Source organism: Mirounga angustirostris, unplaced genomic scaffold (genome assembly GCF_029215605.1).
Source record: "Mirounga angustirostris isolate CCGP_5_RB_7025 unplaced genomic scaffold, mMirAng1.0.hap1 SCAF_4, whole genome shotgun sequence".
Classification (NCBI taxonomy): domain Eukaryota; kingdom Metazoa; phylum Chordata; class Mammalia; order Carnivora; family Phocidae; genus Mirounga; species Mirounga angustirostris.
In genome coordinates this window covers 52,529,574-52,549,838 of record NW_026991712.1, presented here as the reverse complement: position 1 = coordinate 52,549,838, position 20,265 = coordinate 52,529,574, and the positions used below count along the sequence as shown (strand labels likewise).

General features: G+C 41.6%; 1 protein-coding gene across 2 annotated transcripts in view; it reads right to left on the bottom strand.

The window, feature by feature from the left end:
* Positions 1–20,265, bottom strand: part of PAG1 (phosphoprotein membrane anchor with glycosphingolipid microdomains 1) — a 147,154-nt gene that overhangs the window by 97,166 nt on the left and 29,723 nt on the right. The window contains exon 2 of one of the 2 annotated variants that reach the window (XM_054512557.2): positions 6,462–6,530. The exons of the other annotated variant lie outside the window; for it this stretch is intronic. The gene's annotated coding sequence lies outside the window, so the exon portion shown is untranslated. The remainder of the gene's footprint in view (positions 1–6,461; positions 6,531–20,265) is intronic. 2 annotated transcript variants of the gene reach the window in all.

The following is a 20,265-nucleotide window of genomic DNA, read 5'->3' as shown; positions in this document are numbered from 1 at the left end:
CAAATGGCCAACAGATACATGAAAAAGTGCTCAATATCGCTCAGTATCAGGGAAATCCAAATCAAAACCTCAATGAGATACCACCTCACACCAGTCAGAATGGCTAAAATTAACAAGTCAGGAAATGACAGATGTTGGCGGGCATGCAGAGAAAGGGGAAGAACCCTCCTACACTGTTGGTGAGAATGCAAGCTGGTGAAGCCACTCTGGAAAACAGTATGGAGGTTCCTCAAAAAGTTGAAAATAGAGCTACCATATGATCCAGCAATTGCACTACTGGGTATTTACCCCAAAGATACAAAAGTAGGGATCCGAAAGGGTACGTGCACCCCAATGTTTATAGCAGCAATGTCCACAATAGCCAAACTATGGAAACAGCCAAGATGTCCATGGACAGATGAATGGATAAAGAAGATGTGGCATATATATATATATATATACATACATACACAATGGAATATTATGCAGCCATCAAAAGGAATGAGATCTTACCATTTGCAACGACGTGGATGGAACTGGAGGGTATTATGCTGAGTGAAATAAGTCAAACAGAGAAAGACATGTATCATATGACCTCACTGATATGAGGAATTCTTAATCTCAGGAAACAAACTGAGGGTTGCTGGAGTGGGGGGTGGAGTGGGAGGGATGGGGTGACTGGGTGATAGACACTGGGGAGGGTATGTGCTCTGGTAAGCGCTGTGAATTGTGCAAGACTGTTGAATCTCAGATCTGTACCTCTGAAACAAATAATGCAATATATGTTAAGGAAAAAAAAAAAAAGAAGATAGCAGGACGGGAAGAATGAAGGGGGGGAAATCAGAGGGGTAGACGAACCATGAGAGATGATGGACTCTGAAAAACAAACTGAGGGTTCTAGAGGGGAGGGGTGTGGGAGGATGGGTTAGCCTGGTGATGGGTATTGAGGAGGGCACGTTCGGCATGGAGCACTGGGTGTTATGCACAAACAATGAATCATGGAACACTACATCTAAAACTAATGATGTAATGTATGGGGATTAACATAACAATAAAAAAATTTAAAAAAAGAAGTTGGCACTTTAAAAAAAAACAAACTAATGATGTAATGTATGGTGATTAACATAATAAAATAAAATTAAAAAAAGAAAATATCAGCTACTTTCAAAAGGAAAAAAAAAGTCTTGATATACAGAAGACTATGGAAGTCAAGTGAATGTCTGCCATTTCACAAACCCTCACTTACCTTTATTTAAATGAACAAACACAATGACACTATAAACAAAAACTTTAGTCCTTGGGAAGTTCAAGAACAGAAGTTCAAGGCAGACACTTAACTTAACTGACGTTGGGTCACCCAGCTGCTAGGAGTAAATAATGAGACTAGCGTCTAGGTCATCTGACTCCCCAGTCAGTTCTGTGCTAAGATCAGATAGCTAATAGAAAATTGACATTTAAAATTTCAGGGCACCTGGGTGGCTCAGTCAGTTAAGCATCTGACTTGTTTTTTGGCTCAGGTCATGACCTCATGGGTCATAAGATCGAGCCCTGTGGTGGGCCTGGCACTCAGTGGGGAGTCGACCTGAGATTCTCTCTGCCCCTCTCCCTCTGCCCCTCCCCCCACTCACCTGTGCATGCTCTCTCTCTCCCACAAATAAATAAATAAATAAATAAAAATAAATTTTTAAAAAGATAAAGTAAAATTCCTGATGGTGACATTCTAGCCATTAGATACATTTTTAATCACTTAAAAATCAGCTGATGTTAAAAAATTTAGAAGAGCCCACACCCATGTATCAACAAAAAGTGAATACTTTAGAATTACATGTGACTTATACAGCCTAGGTATGCAGAGGGTGGTCATATATTCTTTTTTTTTTTTTTTTAAGATTTTATTTATTTATTTGAGAGAGAAAGTGAGAGACCGAGCATGAGCATAGGGGGAGGGTCAGAGTGAGAGGGAGAAGCAGGCTCCCCACTGAGCAGGGAACCTGATGTGGGGCTCGATCCCAGAACCCTGATATCATGACCTGAGCCGAAGGCAGATGCTTAACTGACTGAGCCAGCCAGGCGCCCCAGAGAGCTACCGTATCTTCTTAAAATACCAAGTAGATGAAAGTATCCCAAAATGAAGGAAGTATCCCCAAAATGGAACACACTTGTGTTCCCTGCCCACTGGGTAGGAAAACCCATGCTCCGGGATCCCTGCACTATGGGGCAACATTACAGGGCTGAGATCAACAGGGCCAGCACATCTTTCAGGAGCGAGCTGACAGATTTGGTGTCAACAAGGGGTGGTCGCTGAAGCTTTGATTCTATCCAGCCTGATGTTCCAATTTTAGTTACACTTCATTTAGGTTCATTTGAAAAGTGGCACCAAATAAAAAACCCCAAAAAACAAAAAACAGAGGAATGGAAGTTAACCATATGCTGAAATTTTCCTTTCACACTTGGAAGCACAGCAAATGCACTTTTTCAGGCTTATGAAGTAACCCTCTAGCATCATTGATTTTTGAGTCTTACAAAAAAGCTCTCCGTATTGTACCTGTACCATAGATTTACACTGCTGTAAGTCCTGTCAGACATCATCTTAGCTTTATGAATAAATAAAACTATGCTCTAGGGAAACATTGATTTAAGAGGAAAAAATCAATACCCATCTAGCATGTGATAGACTTGAGCTTTAAGGCTACTTATCCCCAAAGTACAATGCAATACTGAGTGTGAAACCATACTTTTTGCACCCTAATAAAAGGTAAGCGAGGGTATGGGAAATTGCCATAGTTCTTAGCATATCACGATACCCCTTTTCCTTTACAAAGTAGTTAGCAGATATTTCCAAAAGGAAAGAGGAAGGGAAAGAAAATAAAAGAGATGGATGAACCAATGGTACCAAGATCTTGATAATTTGTGAATATGGATTGTGAATATATGAGAACTCACTATATTATTAATTTTCCTATATATGCAAAATTTTGCACAAGAATTTGAAAAGTATGTATGCTTGCTTGGAGAAAACTCTATAAAGCTAATATCAGCCAAGATGCTGACAATGGTTCTCTTTGGGTAAGAGCCTCCTGTGGAAGCTTTTTTCCTTCCTAGGGAGTTTTGCATTTTCCAATTTTCTGCAGTGAATATGCATAGTGCTTTTATAACTCAGAAGACACATACACAATAAATGTAGCTAAGGACAGCAAAAAAAAAAAAAAAGAAAGAAAGATTAGAGTGACTGCCAAGTATTTTGTTGACTACTGGCCCAGAGAAAGCCAAGATTCACAACGTAACACATACTTATATTCAGCTCTTTCTTACTGCTCCTGGACATTTTTCAGGGCAGAAGCAGGTTGCTATTAAAATGGACTGATTTAAAAAATAAAGCTAATAGCTTATGCTGCAATTAACCTCATCCTTGTGAGCCAAAGATCAAACAAGAGATAAAAGCTGGCTAAAGTCACTATTTCCTCAGCCCTGCGCTCACCCGACAAGCTAAACCTATTTTCACAGTGGAGACAGTTGTTCAAAGTCCTGACAGGCTTGTGGTAACCTCTGATGACAAAGCCACTCCAGAAAGCCAAGCCTTTTGCTTTCTTGCTCACAATCGGTTGGAATTAAAAATGAATCCTATTCTTTTTTCTAGCTCCTCAAAGATGCAGTCTATCGCTAATTGTGTTAACTGTGATCTCTCAAGAAACACACTCATGTGTTGATTTGGATTAGGGGTTCATGTCTCACCAAATAGTTACTGATGCTGTTCATTCTCATTGCTTGTCTTTCTGATAAGTGGGAAGAACAACTCTGGAAATTTAAAACACACTTCCAAGTCAAATGCACATTAGAAGCCTGAAAATGGGTTGGGGTAATTTAAATTTTGAACCTCAAATTTAAGCACAGTGAAAAGTAACTACTGTTATCACCAAAGTTGGTGAGAATATTGGCTGAATCTGCTTCTAAGGTGGAAATGACACACAATTAAAAGTTCCAAAAGTATCTATAGGAGGGTCAGAGATACAACTGGTTAATTAAATACACCATGATCAGAGAAACAACTTAAGAATTGTGGAAGCCCAGGGGCGCCTGGGTGGCTCAGTCGTTAAGCGTCTGCCTTCGGCTCAGGTCATGATCCCAGGGTCCTGGGATCGAGCCCCACATCCGGCGCCCTGCTCGGCGGGAAGCCTGCTTCTCCCTCACCCACTCCCCCTGCTTGTGTTCCCTCTCTCGCTGTGTCTCTCCCTGTCAAATAAATAAATGAAATCTTTAAAAAAAAAAAAAAAAGAATTGTGGAAGCCCAGTTATATTGGCGAATCGGGAGGGCTTCTCAGAGGACATAGAAATTGAGGTGGATCTGGAAAGATACACTGGAATTTATGAAGGAAAAAGGGGCAAGGGCATTCTCAGAAGTGAGAACAGCATGCACAAAGGCACATGTGCCCGAAAGCACACACTGTGTGTTGGAATATCCTGAGAAATTCAGTCTAAATGAAGCAGAGATGCCAAAGTGGGGGAAAGGTAAGCAGTGTATGGGAGGGGTGCACAGGGCCAATCGTGGAGTCCACACCAAAGTGTTTGGATCTATTTTCAAAGTTAAAGGACCCACAGAAGTCACTGAGCAGGAAACCACGTTATAAATCTGGGAGCAAGGTACCTAGAATGGGTAGAGCCTGTTGGAAGAGAGCTATGCTATCCAGCAACAGACTGACATCGAGGCACGAGGGCCAGAGCTAATGTCATGACGGAAGGAGGCAGAGGAGAGACTGGGAAGATATTTACAATGAACTTTTGTAGATGCTGCCAGTTAATATTTGGCCTCATCAAGCCCCAGTCACTGCTCTTGGAATTTTCATATATGATCTTAAATCCAGAATCTCGTGTGTATTGGATGCAGATGGTGAAGCAATGTCAGGTCGGAGATTTCTGGCTTGAGTCATGGGGTCGACATGATGCCTTTAATTGAAATATTGATTCTAGGAGAAGGAATCTGTTATAAGCAGAAGGCGAGTGAGGTGGGCAGGGGGAAGAGGTTTCACTGAATCCATATTAATTTTGATAGCTGCTCAGGATATACAGGTGAAGATAACCAAAACATTGGGGTCAGGAATTGGGCAGAGAGCACACTGGAAATTAGGCAGAAAAAAAAATCCTCAGTTAAATTTAAGCAAGCAGCCAAGTACAAAAAAAAGCACACAATACAATGCTTTCCAAAAACTCAAGACTGTGATTCTACTATAGAAACACCTGAGACTTATTCTAGAATATATAGATTCTTGAGTTAAATCTTAATGCCCCCTAACTGGAAAATGCTCTACATTTCAGGCCCACAAATAAAATGAGTAAGGCAAGCAGCTAGTGGAAATGGAAGTGCATTGGAGAAAATATTTAATCCCCAAATCGAGATTCTTGTCAAATGTTGGGAGATCAGAGGAAGGCGTTTTTGGAGTGTGGATAATCAAAGCTCTTAATGCACTGATTCTTTAGACTAAGTTAACTAACAGAAGGCAGGCTGTTTTCCAGGATCTGTAGTTATATTTAGAAAGACCTCAGAGGGTAATCAAAATGACCCTGAAAACACTCCCTGTTCTTTTAAGAGTAAGGGGTTACTCTGAAAGAGAATGAAATTCTCAGAAACTTAAAAGAAAGATTTAATTAAAAGACAGTGGCCTATTTTACAAGATTCATTCTGTAAAGAGATTGGGAACATTCAAGCCAGATGTACGCCTTTCTTTCTAGCCCCATAGAGGAATTGGATAATGATGTATAATTGATAGGGGTCAGTCGGGTCACAGCGTTCGAGGTTTGTAAACCTCTTAAATGGGTGAACATAGCACTTCACAGTCCAGGATTCATTATAAAAATTGATAATCAAGTAGTCAGGTAACTGCTACAATTAAATATAAAATGTCTTTGTGTTAACTTGTCCTTCACTTAGGTTGGACAATTTTTTTCTGGATTTGGTTCCATTCGAAGATGACCCAAGATCATTAAGGAAATTGGATACAACTTTATCATTAGCATATATGAGATTACTAACACCACTAATAACAGTAAACACAGCCTCAGATAATTTTGTTTGTGGTGGTGGTGACAGTGGTGAATACTACAGTATCCTATTAATCTCTCTAACAAACCTGTTAGACTATCCAGTGATTATCCCAATCTCAAAGTTGAGTAGAGACACTGAAAGGGTAGGCATTTTGCCCAGTCTCTTATTGGCATTAGAAGGCAGAGCCAGGGTTGTGCCCATCACTGAAAGGAAACACCAGACTATAGAAAGCATAACCATTGGTGTCTCACAATCTCTATGGCAAAAACCCATGGTGCTAAATTTGAAACTGCACAAGCTAATACTCTTGAGACTTTTCAATTTCAAAGCTGTGTCTGCAGTCGTACAATGCACAGAGTCCCCAAATAATCTATAGACGTTTGTACAATGTTAAGCTAAAAGCTTGAATAACCGAGAATGTAGAATATATCAGATACATGAATACCTTGCAATCACTCTTTCCCAGCTCTGAAGTTACACCCAACTGCTGAAATAAGAGAAGACTTCGTGTTTTCTGGAAAGGAAACACAAGAAGAAACAATTTCAAAACTCTGAACTGAAGGAAAATTACAATAACTAAGGGTAAAATGCCTAACTTTTCATTTACTTATTAAAGTTTTGAGCAATAAGAAAAGCAACTGACAACTACTTAATTAACCTTTAGTATTTTAATACTATAAAAAAAGGATGTTGAAAACAAAGGTTAAAACTTGCTCTTAAAATATTCACAGACTTATATATTTATCCTAAATTTTATATATGTAGAAAAGTGAAAATGACATTAATCACATCCCAATGATGAATAATTATGCCCATGCTGTTTTAGACACATTGTTTCATTCTACCTCTCTCTCCACAGACACGGACAGTGACTATGGGCCAGTACCACACACCTTACACCTAGACCTTTTGAGTTCTGTAAGGTACCGTGGATTAAAACAAAAAGGGTTGCATGCCCCAAGAAGATGACAGCCTTATCAGAACAAAGATGGCTGGAACAAAGTGGTTCAGAACCGTGTGATAATTATTATGATATACTTAGCCATATTATTTTGTTTTCATCTTGAAACATGCTATATTTTTGTTAGCATGGTTTCTTACCTTAAAATAAAAACTATATTACTTATAAAGATCACTTTCTCTAAGAGGAAGTGTGATGCAAGTTTGAGGAATGTAATCTCAAATCTGAAATTCTGTTTTTGTTGACTTTGGATCTAGGAAGGCAACTTAAAGTATGTTAAGTGGAAGTAAAAAGCAGGGGTCATGAAAGAATGGCCCTATAACTAGACTGAATATTCTCAGAAACAGTATCCACTGAGGTAAACCAATGCAATTTTTTTCTTTTTTTGGTAAAGTTTAAAAGAGGAGAGAAAGCCATTTCTTAGAAAAAAAAAAATGAAAAGTAAAGCAATGCTAGAAAGATAAAAAAAACAGTAAAATTGACAACAAGCAAGATGGTGGTCTCTCCATGACCTGCCATGTCAGACTCTCCAGTGGCCAACAAGACAAGAGCTCCCCAACCCCTACTGTACCTCACGGGGCCTCCACCCACATGGTCTAAGAGCCTGAATATAAGCTCCAAAAGAAAAGTGCAGCAAAAGGCAAGGGAGAGTTACACATTGGGAGGCAGGAAAAGACAACTATTTAATTAACCTTTAGTATTTTAATACTATAAAAAAAAGGATGTTGAAAAACAAAGGTTAAAACTTGCTCTTAAAATATTCACAGACTTATATATTTATTCTAAATTTTATATATGTAGAAAAGTGAAAATGACATTAATCACATCCCAATGATGAATAACATTTACCAACTTTCAACAAAGAAAGGCAATGGAAATTCTTTCTTCTTTGCCTTTTGCTGGGAAATTCCCCATTCTGAACCACTAAGCCTTATAGTTCAGCAATATTATGAGTTTTGGTAGGTTTCCTGAAAACTTATCATTTATAAAACCTTCCTGGTTTTTATTTCAAGCTCTAATCAACTGCCTCAGAAACAAGTGTTGGGAATGGCCACCTATTCAAAAGTGGAGAACTATTTTGAGACACTGTGAAATCTGTCTAATAAGCCTTATTGATAAACCTCTGTGCTATCTAAAAGCAAAGATGAGAAGGCCAAGTTCAAGAGGCCAAGTTACCAATATATATGATACAGAGACACAGGTAACCACAGATGTATGTACAGGTTGTGAGTAGAGTACAGAAAAGAGCACGAGGGCTCCATATGTAGAACTCTCTACAGCTCTTGAGATAAAACCCAAGCCACTTGGCATGGTGTGACAAGCTCCCCGTCATGGCTCCTGCCACTATGCCCAGCGTCCTAGCTCAGCATCTGTCTCATCTTCCCTAGCTCTCACCCAGAGTTCTCCATGCTTCTGCCACACTGTTTGTTTATTGCTGTTTTTTTTTTAAAGATTTTTTATTATTTATTTATTTATTTATTTTTATTTATTTGAGAGAGAGAATGAGAGAGAGAGAGAGCACATGAGAGGGGGGAGGGTCAGAGGGAGAAGCAGACCCCCTGCCGAGCAAGGAGCCCGATATGGGACTCGATCCCCGGACTCCAGGATCATGACCTGAGCCGAAGGCAGTCGCTTAACCAACTGAGCTACCCAGGCGCCCTTAAGAGGCTAAACAACTAATCTAGAAATGAATATCTAGGAAAGCACTTGTTTTTAAGCTGGAAACCATCTGGAATGTGCTTATTAAGAGTAAGTGGATCCTGGTACCTGGCAGGTGGATCCTCCAACCCAGATCCACAGCCTGGTTACATCCTTCTCAATCTGGCCCTTCTTTTATTTAGAGTCCAGTGGAGAAATGAACTATAAACAGCAGTGTAAAGTACAGAGCACTGGAATTTGGGGCTGGATAATTCCTTGTTTTGAGGGGTTGGTGTTCCTCTGCCCCTCAGTGGTGACAACCAAAAAGGTCTCTGGACTTTGGCAAATGTCCCCTGAATGGCAAAATCACTTCCCAGTTGAGAATCATTGGTCTCAAATGAATGATGACTTATTAAAACATAGTAATAGTTATATCCTAACTTCCTTCCTATGCAGGAAGACAACAATTTGGATGGGGACCATCAGAAAGGGTACAGATAGGGGAAGAGAGAGGGAGGAAAGCACATATATTGAGCACCCTCTGTATTCTCGGCCCTATGTGAGGTCAGTCACCTCATCTAATACTCACAAAACACACTCTGCTTTTGCTTCCTAAACCAGAGCTTGCTCAAAACCTTGGGAAGTAAGGATTTATGCTGGCAATGTTATTAAAAGCAAAATACTTCAGAATGAAATTAAATATTTCTAGAACTTTGCACACTGATATGCTTTTCTTTCGCTTGCAACGGACCAACTGCCTAACTTCTCATCCTTGAGAATGAGCATCACTATACATTCCCAAAGAGAGTGCCTCCATTTGTGGCTTCATAGGATATTTCCTCTACCAACTTAAAGCCATGTGGTTGTTTTCATAAGTGTAGGCCCAAATGGCATCATATGCATGGCCAAAAATATCCTCTCTTTCCTAAATGCACGACGAAGTAGGCATAGTTAGCCTGTGAAATTGTCGAATGCTACTTCATTACAGCTCTTTGTCAGTGTCCCAGGTGAAGACATCATGCTCTATGGCCCAGAGCAGGTGGGTTGGTTAAAGGCTGACTTAACTACTGACCTCCCTGAAAGTGTTTAATGAGAGAAGACAGGAATTCTTGGACAGAACTGGATGTTGGTCATTTTCCCTCCTGATTCCACAAGGGTCTAGCAGGCTCAACAATCTCTATGACATTCAGCACAGTCAGGTCCAAAGGGTCCCCAAACAGGGGTCTTCTGTAGCCTTGTCTATTCAGAAAGGATGACAGTGGCTTTTAAAATATATATGTTGATACGTAGTTTTTGTTATAATCGGCTTTTTCAGATTCTGTTCAAATATAATCACATCTTCCACTCTAATTTAACCTCTGATATCTAGTATCTGTTCAAATGCTTTATTTAAGGATAGTTTCCATGTGCTGGATACTATTCCTGGTGGTGTTTCCATACTGACCAAGACAGGCAAAATTCCCAGCCTTCATGGAGCTTTCTGGTGGGGGTGGGAGACAAACGAGCCATCTGGCAAAACAGTTATGATAATTACTGAACAACTGAAGCTAGTTTAGGGCATGGGTACAGTCATGCTGGCCCCTCCATGTGACCATCATGACGGCACCACAGGCAGAATCCGAGAATGCCCAGTGCTTCCATGGCTCCTGCAGGGAAGACCCCAGACAGGGGTCCACATGAAGACGGGGTGAATCCAACAGAGGGAACGTCAGAAGCAAGGTTATCAGCTCAAAGTAAGGAGGGGAAAGAAAACAGTGAAGGTTTCGTAGGAGAGCAGAAAGTAGGGAGAGGTCCTCTGGGAGAGGGAAAGTGTGAATGGACAAGGAAACCAGCAGTCTTAGGGGCCCACTGAGATAAAAATGAGACCTATTAGCATAGGGGTGTGTGTGTTCCTCCAGCCACATCAGCAGCACAGGTGAAGATGTGGGGCAGGTAGAGTGATGAAGTATGCAGGTGAGTACAATGAGGAAAGAGAGAAAGAAGCAAAGAACTTGAAGGTGTAGGCAAAGGAGTGTCATAAACAGAGCGAATGGAATCTAAGCTGCGCTAACTGGGGAAGAAGAACCGGCGGGAGTGACAGATAGTGGAAATTAGTAGGATCAATGGATTGTAGGTCCTAGCCGAGCCCCAAAATGACTGAAAATGAGGTGTGGGGTACAGTTGAACAGAAAGAGGTGGTGGTAATCAGAGAACAGGATGCTTGGAGGGAGGGTGGGTTAAACCCAAAGTGTGGTCCCTGGAGCAGTAGTAGTATCAACACCTGGGGACATGTGTGAAATGCAGAATCTCAGATCTACTGAATCAGAACCTACATTTTACCAGGTGACGCACGTGCACACTAAATTTGACGGAGAACTGGCTTACGTCGAAGCCTGACCAGAAGCCACAGGCACCAGATAAAAAGATGCTACTGAATCAGTTTCTGAGGTTAGGGACTTCCCTGGGGCTCTGCTCCCCCTCCTCCACTTTAAACGGCTCAGTTTGGCTTCCTGGGTTTCCATCCAGCTGCCTCATGCCCTTGCTCTGTCCTGCCCTGTAGCCTTACAATATTGCTGGCAGGCTTTAGATTCCATTTACCAAAGAATGCTGCCCCTCCGAGTGCCTCATTGACATTCCCACCCTTGCTGTAAGCAAATGGCCTCCCCCTGCTTCCTGAGACCAAGTTCCTGCTTGGTCCTAGCTCCCTCTGCTCTCACTGGCCCTTAAGGTGGCAAGCTGATACTTAGTGCCCTCTATCCAGCCCCAATAATTCCACGTGCCTACACAGGCCGATTACTAGGCACTGATGGAAAATACATGGTATTGGCAAAATGTATAATACGGCTTTTCAAAGGTTTAGCTTCCTGCTAGCATAATTACTCAGGATTTTGTATCTCCTTTAATGTGAGCAGAACGCCTTCACTCTTCAGTTAATTTCATAAAACAAAGGAAACAACAGCTGTGCACAACATTACAGAATGAAATATGAGGTTGAGCCTAATTAATGTAGGCTCTGCTTCAATAACAGTTTTATTCCCAATAAACAGAGTGTGACATTTTCATTAACCCAGATACAAACTCCCATACAAATACTCACAGGTGAAATAATATAAAAATCCCAAATTCAGAATCTTTCACTCTTCTCTTTCAAGCCCCAAATGATTCCAGAGGCTGTCACTTCCAATGCTTTTATTCTGATTATTAAAAATTACCAGGTTATGGGTCCTACTATTTGCAGATGCAAATACACATCCCATACATCCTCATCTCATGTAACGCTCATGAGAATTCCACGGGATCTGTACTATTGTTATGCTGGTTCTACAGATGGAAAACTGAGCCTTGGAAAGGTTGAGGAACACAGTCAGTGACTGACTGAGCCAAGTTTCAAACCCAAGTTTGATCCAAAGCGGGGCCTCACTGACACCATTTCAGACTGGATTCCCTTAATAGCTGTCACCTCAGAGTGTGGCCGTACAGTTGTTGTTGTTTTTTTTTTTTACTTTTTAGTGTGTTCTTTATTTTGAGTGTCTTTTTTTTTTTAAGTTTGTTAAAATCTTTTTTTTTTCCATTTTTATTTATTTATTTTTATTCTTATGTTAATCCCCATACATTACATCATTAGTTTTAGGTGAAGTGTTCCATGATTCATTGTTTGTGCATAACACCCAGTGCTCCATGCAGAATGTGCCCTTGCATCCCTGCATTCCAAAGCCTATGCACAGTCATTGCTAAATATTATATGTGCCTACATGAATCAAAATGCTCTCTAATCTCATCAACAGTAAATATTTGATACAGATACTTTTGGTTAGATGGGGCCCTTTTCTAGATATATGATAATTCTTTTAGCTGTTTCTCAGCTAGAATAAATGAACAAACTGAGCCAATCTAGCATCACTCTGATACATTTTGATATGGTTATAACAAACCTGCTCATCACTATGGGTACCTGAATGCAATCTCGGTTGGCTGGGTAGCCTGGCCTGGAGGAACAGAATCTGTTCTGCTGTCAGGAGAAAATGCTGGCTCTGGCCACTCGTCTGACCCCTTCCTCCACCAAGGCAGCAGACACCTCAGGTCTGTTTAGCAAGCATACAGGAAAAAAGAGAACCAAATCCAAACCTTCCTGAGAGAATTAATTACCACGAGACTTTGGACACACCAGCTTCCTTCCCTGAATCACTTAACTGCCCACAATTCAGAGGTACCAATGTCTGGCCCTGCTTGCCCTGCTTCCCGAGGACAGCATGAGGATGAACTGATGGGCCCAAGGCCCTGGGATGGGAAGAGTTGAGGTTAATGAAACTTGTCCACACACTCACACTGAGCAATACAAAATCAGGCCAGGACACCTGCACATGGTAATCAGAGTTAGGCAAGTAAGGCCAATAAAATATATTTTTTAAAGATTTTATTTATTTATTTGACAGAGAGCAGGAGAGAGAGAGAGAGAGAGCACGCGCACAAGCAGGGGGAAGAGCAGAGGGAGAGGGAGAAGCAGGCGCCCCACTGAGCAGGGAGCCCATTGTGGGGCTCGATCCCAGGACCCCAGGACCCCAGGATCATGACCTGAGCTGAAGACAGCCACTTAACCAACTGAGCCACCCAGGTGCCCCTAAATATTTCTTTTGAAGTTAGTACAGCCAAAATAAACAATAACAACAAAGGAAGCCTCAGAAACTGACCTTCCCATTCCCAAATCCCCATCGGTAAAACAGAAACCTCTTCAAGTAAAAATTACAGAACCACCTTTCTAATTTCCCAGATTTTAAAAGGAACAAAAGCTGTAAGAAAATAAATATCCTAAGGCCCATGCTAAATACATAACCTTTATATTTTAATATGTCCTATATCTGGATGAATATTTATCATATATTTATTACTATCTCTATGCATATTTCTCCATCTATCTTAGGTTGTCAAGTCTGATAAGGCAAGGGCCAAACCTATTTAGTTCTTTTGGTAAAGCATGTGAAATTGTTATGCACAATTAGGCACTTACAGGGCTTTTGATGAAGATGATTATGAAGACTGAGAACAGTTAATACCATGGCAGGCATGTTTCCTGAAACCTTCCTGTCTTTCTGAAATGTCAGATGATCACACCCATAGACTTGCAGAGCTTGTGGGCTTGGGGATGGTGCAGAGCTAGCGAAACAACATGTGGTCTGTGGCCCAGCAGCAGCATCCCCGCCAGAGGAAGCTCCTTAGAAAGGCAACGTTCGGGCCGCACCCCAGACCTATGAAATCAGACTCCGCAGTTTAACAGGATGCCCAGGCAATGTGTATGCACATAGCACAGACCAGAGAACCATATATAGAGTTCAACGTCCTTCATTTTACAGATGGGGAAGTAAGACACCCAGAAAGGCTGAGTGACAGATCCTGAACCGGGCCTGGTACTTCCCACCCCAATGTTCCACCACCTCTTGGCTCTTGTTTCTTCAGCCATATTCCTCCTAAAAGTACTCTTCTGTGCATCTGTGAATACATTACAGTCCACAGCTTCCTGAGAACCCCAGGTTGCTTTTGTTTGCCATGGAGGCCTCGATTCTTTCAACATTTTCTTAAAGATTTTATTTATTTCAGAGAGAGAGAGAGCGAACACCAGCACGGGTGGTGGGGGGGGAAGGGGCAGAGGAAGAGGGAGAAGCAGACTCTCTGCTGAGTGGGGAACCTGAAGCAGACCCCATCCCAGGACCCCGGGATCATGACCTGAGCCAAAAGCAGACATTTAACCGACTGAGCCACCCAGGCACCCTCTTTCAACATTTTGAATACACTTATAAGATGCTGGAAACAGAGCTCTAGAAAGCCATCTCCTAGTAGTGGGATGGCCCACTGCATGCTGCCCATAATGAGAGACCACACTGCGATGGCATGTGGAAACTGGACACCATGCTTCTTGGTCGAAATCCAGATCCCACATTTCTGCACATTTCCGGTCTAGGGATGCAGCCCAGGCTGCCAATCATCTTTACCCTCTATTCCCTACTTCACTAAATGCTCCTAAGTCCTGGATGCTCCATGGCTCTGCCTTGGAGTTCAACTAAATGAATATTTCAAACCCTCAGGGATATGTATTTCAAGAAGAAAAAAAAAAAAAAACCATTTGAAAATTTGCAAAAACTTCTTTGAGTTGCTGTTGACCCACTGGTTTGTCACTGCCTCTTTAAGCCAGTTCCCTCCACATTTTTCTGGTCCAGCTGCATTACACATTTCCTATATCAGATCAGGAGCCATTAATTTCTAATTAAATTAGGGGAATTTTATTATGGGTTTCCCTTTAAACTTCAGCCACAAAAAGTAAAGAGTATTCGATATTCAAATTCCATCACTGTTGTGCAACTAATATTTTCCAAAAGGTAGAGAAGGACCGAGGCACACTTTAGTCAGATCTGTATATGGCAGATACCTGTTTTGACTCACATGTGAACACCAAACGGCACCCTCCAACATATGGTGAAAATATTAATTTCTGGAAAAAATATTAATTCCTCCAGGTATGAAAAGATTGGCTATGTTTTTTCAACAACTTGGAGTTTTTTCTGCATATTTAGAAATCAGAAATAATTTATTGAACATAAAAGAAAAGCTGAAGAAAGTAGGTTTTAAAAACACAAAAGATTAATTGAATCAATAATTTGACATTTAGACTAATGGTTTGGGAAAAAAATGTGAAAATTCGATTGAAAGCAAAACATTTAGATTAGTTGGAGACAAGAACAGACTGACCTATGTTACAGGTACCACTTCCTAAATAAACCTTGAGAGAGACCACCATACAAAAGACAGCCAGGCTTACTTAGAAGCATTCTCCTCTCTCTCTAGGCAACATCCTTCATAAGAAAACAACATTCCATCATTTGAGGGTACAAAGTACCCCCAGAAAAGATAAAGAAGAAAAAGTACCAAGAGAAGATACTACTTGCTGAAATGCATATCCCAAGAAGCCTATCACAAACTAGTTGAAGTATCAGGTTTTAAGAAACCTTCATTGTATCTTTGAAGTTGTGTTAAATCAGTATATTAAGCACTAAGAACAGGGCCTAGCTTACAGTCAGTGGAACGTAAAATCTACCAGCATTAGACCCACATTTCCAATTCCTGAAAAGCAGCAACTGAATGAAACTTCAACTGCTGCCTTTTAGATAAAGCACATGCCCCTGTTGGCCACCGTCCTCACCGCTCCCAAGCATGTCCCACATACTGCAGCCAGGGGCTAGCTGCTTCTGATCACTGCAGGGCACGGCTGTTGTTCTTAGAGTTAACACAAAGGGATGTGTAGTTTACCCACCTCTCTACCAAATCACTGACCTCCTGGGAGGGCTTTGAGATCTGGCTCACTTAACTCATTTATGGTACCCACCTAAGCTTGTGACTCTTGCCTTGAATAATGCTTTCAAGCTGCTACTTCTGCCAGGACCATTCTCTTCCCCCCTTTCCCATCCCCAATTAGAATTCACTTCTTCAAGGTTTTTCTGACCTCATCAGTTAGAATCTACTGCTTCCTTATTATGTGTATTAAAATTTTAGAATGAGTCCTCTGAACTATGAATCATTTTAGGCCAATGGTTGAATCTTCTAATCTTCTTCCTCATCTCGGAGTTTTCATTGCTCACAACATCCAGCTGCAGCTTCTCAACCTTTCTATTGGAGCCATAATCATCACCATCCTACACATACATACATACCTCAGCATGGGCCTGAAGTGCGAGAGTGTGTGTGGCGGGGGTAGGGGGCACTCCGCTGAGAAGGAGGCTGGGAGGAAGGGAAGAGGTAAAAAGGACAAAAAAGGCATTTGCATGCTTTCCTGATTTGGATCTCTTATCCCCACAGGACCTATAGAGAAACACGGTAAGTCATAAAGAAGACCGGAAAAGATAAAGGAAAAAAGTTGCTTCATTTTCTTCCAGTACTTCTAGAACTCCCCTCCCCAGCTTCCACTCTACAAGTCAGGTCTATGCGACAAGGTAGGATCAAGAGTGAGGTGGAGGAGAAGGAGGTGGAGGAGGCAAGAGACAAGAGAAACATCCCCACTTTTACTCCTTACCCACTCTCCATAATCCCCCACCTCAGAGATAAAGTCTGCAGCTGCTGACAGAATAGGAAAGAGAGAAGATATCAGAGAAGAAGGGGCAGTCAAATCTCTTCACACCAACCTTGCCTGCCATCTCAGGAGCCTCTAAACCTCCTTCACTCCTATGTGTGCTTCTCAGTCCCAATCTTCTACCTGGTGAATGTCTCTGCTCATGATTCAGTCTGCTCTCTCTCCTCCATCCCTAAATCCACTCCAAGAAGCCACACCTGGGGCTGGAAGAGCAGCTCAGCTGGTGTATAACTGTGCCTACCACTGCCTGCCTGGCCCAGGAATCAAGGCCATGTGAATGGAACTAGATAGATGAAAACTCCTGAACTCAAAAAGACTTTTCCTTGTAGGATCATTGTGACAAATGTACTCAGGAAACCTCTTGACATATAGAAGAAGGAAAAATATACAAACTGTCTGCTAGGGTATTTTCTTCTTTCTTCTTTTTTTTTTTTTCTTTAGAGAGAGAGAGAGAGTGCACCCGTGACTGGGGAGAGGGGCAGAGAGAGGGAGAGAGAGAATCTGAAGCTGGCTCCATGCCCAGCGCCAAGCCGACACGAGGCTGGATCTCACAACCCTGAGATCGTGACTGAGCCAAAATCAAGAGTCGGCTGCTTAACTGACTGAGCCACCCAGGCACCCCCTGCTAGGGTATTTCTTTGAATGCTACAGTTTCTGGGTTCAAATTACTCGGTTGCATGTTATTTCTCCTGTACTTGTTTCTCGAGATAAGATGACAAGTTTTTCATCTGCATAATAAAATCGCCTGCAAAAATATTTCAACCTATTACTAAAGATACTTTAAAAACAAATATCTTGAAAAGAATTGAGGTCAATCTCACAGTTAGGAAAGTGGGGATAAGAACTAAGGCATTTTCCAACAGGGGCAAAGATCTTCCTAACATTTTATTTTGGAAATGAGCAGATATTTGGGTTTAGTGCAAAGACTAAACCTGAAAAAACAGCTAAGGTTGGAAGCCAGCCCACAAAGAGATGTCTGAGAACACTCACACGTTGATAAGTGTCCCAAAAGCATGAGTAGCTTTGACTGCCATTCTTTATCCTTCCTTATTTGTATCTAAGTTAGTTCCCAGGCTCCTGACTCATTACATTAAAAGGCAAGCTGATTCAGATGACCTTGTAGGTACAGAATAAAAAGAGCAACTGACAAAAAAGAAAAAAAATGTACAGTGCAGAGATGTTGCTATTTATGAAAGGAAACATTGACTGGTGCAGGAGAGAGCAGGCCCGTCTTCTGCCCTTGCCCTGTGAGCCCTCCCTCCTAGAAGAGCCAACACTCTGCCAGTGGGCTGACAACACATAGCAGGCACTGTTCTATGCACTTTTCATATGCCAACAATCCTATGAGGGAAATATGATTATTATCCCATTTTACAGATGAGGAAACTGAAGTATTGAGAGATTCGTTATTTACTCAAGGTCACAGAGCAAGTATGGGAAGGGGGTGTGAGGTAAGACATACAGCAGAAGTCTGGCTCCAGAAGACAAGCTCTTATCCTCTCAACCCTTACTCTATTTGACACTCTTTGAGTCACTTCTCCATTATCTTCCTTCCCTCCTGCAAATGCTCCAGTTTCACCCACAGCAGCATTATAAGCTAAGCAGTTGCTGATCCCCTGGTCTGGTGAAACCCTAGCCACGTCTCAGCCTTCTCAGACCTTCCCTTTGAATAAAGATAATGCGGGTTAGCAGCGAGCTCTGAAATGGGCAGGAGTCCACAGATTAGAGCCCAGCAGACTTTCCATTCCTGAAACCTCCCCCTCTTATCTATCAGCACTAGTCACATGCCCAGCCTGGCAGGCTGTCTTCTTCATAGGATCTTCAATCATCCCTCAATCCTAACACAATTTGTACAAACAAGGCCGCCTCCTGTCACCTACTCTTTGATCAGGAAGCAAACAAAACAAACTTCTAATCATAATATCATTTGCAATACCATTATCTTGAGACAACAAACAAACTTAGGAGTTTAATATTGAGCATAATCAGTTCACATCTCAATGTCTGCTCCGTAACAAAAATGTGCTAAGTACTACAAAGTATATCAATATGAATAATTTATTAATCCTTCCCTCATGGTAAATTTCCCTTTAAAATTTTTTACTGAGTGACAGATCCTGTCTCAGTTACTACTAGGTCAACTATTCCAGACTGAGTATCTGAGAATCAGGAGAGACGCTCGAGGTTGGGCCCCTCAGGAAGCAGTTGGGGTCTCTGAGTTGTAAAACTGAAAACAGCTTGAATATTTTCTTAGAAAACTAGATGCAGAAGAAATATTAGCTCTTACTCTGCATATTATGTACCATGAAACCAAATCAGTTTATAAGTACCTCACTGAAACTCCAGATAGAACTACCAGAAAGTCCTTAGGGAGGACCATTAAAGTAACCGTAACGATGAAGACAGTAAGTGCACGACACACATTCTGACTGATTTAAGAAATGCCAAAGGAGACATATTCCCTTCCACGTATACCAATTTCATTTTAGTGAATAATGTTCATAGATGGTCAAATGATATTCACCTCCAACTATACCGAAGTCTTAGAACTGCAAATTCTCAAATAACGGAGGTTTTCAGAAATAGGACTTGACTTTATAATTAGGGAAGATACAACTATACAAATTGCTGAGATAAAAGGTAGAACATTAAAGCCATGAGAAAGAAATGTGGCTTGTGAAGGAAGGAAGGAAGGAGGAAGGGAGGGAGGGAGGGACGGAAGGAAGGACGGAAGGAAGGAAGGGAGAGAGAGAAGGAAAGAAAGAGAGAAGAAAGAAAGACAGCAATAGATTTCTTACTGAAGAGATCAGAAAGGCTGCATAAACTTGGAAGAATAAGCCCCATTTGGGCAGGTGAGGTGAGGGAAGGAGAACACGGTCCTAGCAGAGGTAACAGCATTACAGTATCAGGAAGGGCAAGAGTCAGAAATTCAAGGACTCACCCCTGTCAGGCAGGTACCATGTATGAGTGAAATGTACGAGAGGAACCCAAAACCTTCTCAGGTCTATGACTGGGTAGAGAGGTGGGTTAAAATGTGACTTTCCTCTACTCTGCTTTAAGAAAAACAACAGTCCTAGGCAAGGATAAAAAGTTGCTGACTGGCTGTGTTATCCGGGGGCAATAAGGAGTGGTGAGGCCTGTGGCAAACATTCCTCTTGTAAAGAGCCAGTCACCAAGCATATGTATCCAACGTCTTTGGGGGAATTTGGGAATGTGAACCCAGCGTGGGCAGATTTTCTGTGTTTTCCTCAGAGAAGCTAGAAATTTGGATTTTTATATACCTCACAATGTTTTAATGTATGCTAACATAAATTTTAAAATAGCACTTTCCCACCCAACACTAAGCAGGTCAACAAAATAGGCTTGAGGATGAGGTCTGAGGGCCATGTGATATATGGCTTCTGAGGAGGTGGGAGTAAGGTGGGATTTGGATAGCAAAGGCCTGGACTTCCAATTCCAGATTGACTCCCCCTCTGGCCTGGGAAAAAATGCTTAAACTTCCTGAGGTCATCACCTTGCTCCAGAGAGATACTTGGGAGACAAAGTTAACAGCCTACA